Below are 4,561 nucleotides of genomic sequence, written 5' to 3'. Positions count from 1 at the left end.
ATAAGACACCGGAAAACTTGCATGGCAACATTTGTTGGGGGACCAGCCAAAGACCCCAGAGGGGCTCCCGTAAGTGTCAGAAGCACCCAATGCTTTCTTTAGGTAATTCGGTTCTTAGGGGTAAGCCAGGATGTAGTGATGTTAAGCTTCAGAATCCATGTCTGCCCATGCAGGAAAAAAATTTGTAAATCTTAATTCACATGGCTTCCAGCTTAAAGTCTGATTCCAAATCTTCAAATTTTTCAGGCTTTTCTCCCCTTCTATCATTCTGGGTCTTTTATCTTCTAAGATTTACCACCATAGAACCATTTACCTTAGACATTAAAACAACAAATACTTTTAAGGGTGTGTAATTACAGGCACTGTGAAGGATGCAAAGAAATATGTTTCCAGACTGGAGAATTGGCATGAACCGACTCAGTAAGATGGGACCAGAGATTAGAGTCATGCCTAGGCTTTTCTTTATTTTTAAGCTGCTCTTTAACATTCTTCACATTCCCAAACTAGCAGATTTAACACTTAAGTCAAGACTGAATACCCTCTCCAAGCATGTTTAGAATTGTCCGGATCTTATTATATGTATTTTTAAAGGCTAGCAATTATTGAGCTCCAACTATGTACAGGGCACCCATATTACATGTTATGGCTCACTTAGCCCACAGAGGAACCCTATACAGTTCTTGTGATTATCATCCTTTTAAAAAAAGATTTTATTTACTTATTCATGAGACACACACAGAGAGAGACAGAGACATAGGCAGAGGGGAGGCAGGCTCCATGCAGGGAGCCTGATGTGGGACTCGATCCCAGGACCTCAGGATCACACCTAGAGCCAAAGGCAGGCAGATGCTCAACCACTGAGCCACCCAGGCGCCTCTGTGATTAACATCCTTATTTTACAGACAAGGAAATTGAAGTCTGGAGATTAAGCAACTGATGCAAGGTCACAGGCTAGCTGGAATGTCACGGAAATAACGTGTAGGTACAAGTAGGGGTAAATCTCTTTGGATGTCGCGAAAAGCAAGATCAATCACACTGGGAAGGTAGGATGAAATTTATTTTATTTTAAAAATAATCTCTGTGCCCAACGTGGGGCTCAAAGTCATGACCCTGAGATCAAGAATCACATGCTCTACTGACTAAGCCAGCCAGGTCCCCCCCAGGGTGGACTGAAAGGCACATTCTATCTTCTGGCTAGCAGCTTACTTACCAAGGGTAACCTGTCTTTTGTCATTTAAAATACTACACTAGAGGGCGCCAAATACAAAAGCTCTGACTTTGAAATTGTTTTCATGCAGTTCCCACAGTGCTACAAGATATATAATCAGTTAATGGATTGAAGCCAAAAGACCATTCCAAAAAGAGTATGATGCAGTTCACGATAATTAGGAAGCTGTGTTTTCATTCCCTCAATTAAAAAAACAACAAAAAAAAAACAACTCATGCTTTACATTAAGCAATTCATAATGTGTTTCTACTTGATCCTGTTATTCAAAGTACCTTTTAGCTAGTTGTTTAATTTGTTTGCTCTAACTGCCTAGTGGTCAAGGGAAAGCGTAAACTTGGAAAAAATATGTTAACCTAGATGAAAATAGGCACTAAAATATACCTCAGTGCCATTGTTAATCTTTTATTTATTTAAAAAAATCTATTTATTTATTCATGAGACACAGAGAGAGGCAGAGGCTCAGGCCCAGGAAGAAGCAGGCTCCTTCTGGGAAGCCCGATGTGGGACTTGATCCTAGGACATCGGGATCTCAACCTGAGCCAAAGTCAGGCGCTCAACCAGTGAGCCACGCTGGCATCTCTCTAATCTGTTAGATTTAGTAAAGTATGCATATATATTAAAAAGGGGGAAAAAATCCATATCCAAGAGCTTACAATAAAAAGGAACAAGACCCCATCTTTAACCTCAGTCTGAAGATGTAACATCTTTTAGCAGTAACTCGAGATTTCTCAATGTTTCTATTTCTTGACTTATCAAGCTGACATTATTTTCTTTGAAAATGGGAGTTAGCTAAAAGAATTATCCATCTCTATTTATAAAGACCTACATCTCTTATAATGCATCTTCATAAAGACAGTTTACAAAATAACTTTTTCCATTTTCATTCCATTATTCCAAGAACACATCATCATGGAACATTTAAAAAACACCTATAGGAAGGACGACTGGGTGGCTCAGTGGTTGAGCATCTTTCAGCTCAGGGCGTGATCCCAGGGTCTGGGATTGAGTCCCACATCTGGCTCCTTGCAGGGAGCCTGCTTCTGCCTCTCTCTCTGTGTCTCTCATGAATAAATGAATTAAAATCTTAAAAAATAAAAAAAAAAGACCTAGAGGAAACTAATCTTCTGATCCTATCCATACACATAGCCTTGCAAAAATGAGATTGTTGTACGTGTTAATTTCATTAAACTATATATTGCTTACGTTTTCGTATCATTAAAACATTCCATTCTGGTTTTCGTGAACACAAGTTAAACCTTCTAGAGTAAGGAACTTCCAATTCTTCAACCGACGCTGGGATCAGAGGATTTCACTCCACAGAGGGAGCTGTGGTGTCTGAGGTATTATTCACTCTGAGTTACCGGATGCTTCCTGTTTGATGGGACAAAGACTTAAGCGTCCTGCAGGGACAGAAGAAAAACTAGACACTGAAGTTAGCAACTCAGCCTGGAAGGGAAGAGTTTTAATCGTTCCTCGACAACGCAAGGCTCAGTGAATCACCAATGAGTCCGCCACAAATTGGCGGAGTTGGTCCATTTGTTTGGAAAGATAATCTTTTATGTTTCATTTTTTAATTGTCACAAATTATCTAGCTTCTCTGATTCCTTCTCAGGGCCTGCCCGTTCCCCTCCAATCTACCCCTGGACCGAGTGCAGAGCGCAGGGGGCCGATGGCCGCCGCCGCCCCCCACACCCGGAGGGCGGAGCCCGGGGAGAGCAGACCCTCCCTCGGCACCTGCGGCCGCGAGCAAGCGCACCTTCCACACCTAACAGGGCACGAGGAATCCTCCTAGGTTCTCACCTTTCCTGGACTTTTACGCCAGGTTCTGTTCTAAAGGCTTCGCGCGCATTCCTGCCTTCGATTCACCAGCACGTCCCTGTCGGCGCCCGGCTACCCGGAGTCCTGAACGCGGGACGAGCAGGTGGAGCTGGGGCCCGGCCCTCCGGCGGCCGCGCCCGCCCGCCTCCCGGCCCCCAGGACAATGGCCGCCCGGCCCTACCAGCCCTACCAGCCCTTCCGCTTCCGGAAGATGGCGGCGGCGGCGGCGGCGGCGGGCCTCGGGAAGCCGGAAGGGGCCCTAGACTCCCGGGAGAGGCGACGAGCAGCGGGGCTGAAAGGAGGGAGGCCCTCCCCGAGGCCCCGAAGCCGCGGAAGCGGAGGCCCCGGCGCTCCTCCGGCGGCCCGACCTTCCCCCTCGGCCGCAGCGCTGCCCGGGGCCGCGGCCGGACGGGAGCGCCCAGCGGACGTGGCCGCCGCCCCTCCCCCGCGGGGTGACGCGGGCAGCGGCCCGGCTACGCCCTTGGCGGCCGCGAGGGCCGCCGGGGCGAGGGCCGCGGCTCCGAGGGCGCTGGGCCCGAGGCCGGCTAGAGTACGCGGGGCGAGGCGCGCTTCCCACGAAGGCTCAGAACTGGGTCACGGAGCCCCTTCCTCCCGGCGGCTCGGCATGCTGGAAGCGCGCTCAACTTGTCTGGCGTTGATCAAAGTGAAAGTCGTCCCTGGCTTCTCGCATCCGCTACCTTCTCGGCTGAGGAAGGGTCACCGCAGCCAGAAGCCAGCACGGGGCGGCCGACCTGAGCAGGGAGCTCAGATGCCACTAGATCCCCGCCCCCCACGGCCCGGCCTCGGCCTCCTCGCTAGGGCTGCAGCCTGTGTGCGCGGCATGGGGGGTGCACATGCAACACCCCAGAAGGGCCTCCCGGCTTCCAGGGGCTGTCAGAGGCCCGCGGCATACAGCCAAGAACCTGTGTAGCTGGGGGCAAGGGAAACCCCTCTGGAACTCGTGTAAAGGTCACAGGTTTTTCTGGGAGCTTCAAACAAATGCTTCTAGTATTGGCCAGGAATTGTTTTGGGAAAAGGTACTTCAAAGGACCACTCCAGAAACCAGGGTGGTCACCTTGCCTTTCCCTAGTTTCCTTCCTCTACTGGCAAACAGTGGTTCTTCAGTGCAAATAATTTAGTTCCACAAAACCACCAGAAAAAGGATTCTAATCACTGTCTTCAGCCATACTTTGGGGGTGTTTTAAACTTCACTCTTTAGGGTACAAAGAACCTGACTTTTGTGGATTACTCTTGACTATTTCTCAGTTAGGGTTGAGTTCACAAGATAACTGATGTAACTTGTTGAAAACATTTTTTTAAGCCTATCAACAAATGGTTATTTGGATTGCAGTATCCGTTTATGTTAAACCTAGGATGCACACAGGGAATTTCCTTTTACAGAAACATTGCCTTGATGATTGTTAATCCCTTATTTTAACTCATTTAGCCAAGTCAATCCCCTCTGACAACTAATATTTGAGAGGGGCATTTTATTCTTCTTTCATCTCTTACAGA

General features: G+C 48.1%; 1 long non-coding RNA gene across 1 annotated transcript; it reads right to left on the bottom strand.

Moving 5' to 3' along the window:
- Window positions 1-1,044: 1,044 nt before the first annotated feature.
- LOC119864178 lies at window positions 1,045-3,458 on the bottom strand. Its single transcript, XR_005373188.1, has 2 exons — window positions 3,029-3,458; window positions 1,045-2,599 (listed from the first exon to the last, which is right to left on the bottom strand). It is a non-coding gene; the product is annotated as an uncharacterized LOC119864178 (long non-coding RNA).
- Between the last annotated feature and the right edge of the window lie 1,103 nt (window positions 3,459-4,561).

The sequence above is a fragment of the Canis lupus genome, chromosome 18, assembly GCF_011100685.1.
Source record: "Canis lupus familiaris isolate Mischka breed German Shepherd chromosome 18, alternate assembly UU_Cfam_GSD_1.0, whole genome shotgun sequence".
Lineage (NCBI taxonomy): Eukaryota > Metazoa > Chordata > Mammalia > Carnivora > Canidae > Canis > Canis lupus.
The sequence above is the reverse complement of the archived record's forward strand: the minus strand, read 5'-3'. Positions and strand labels throughout refer to the sequence as shown.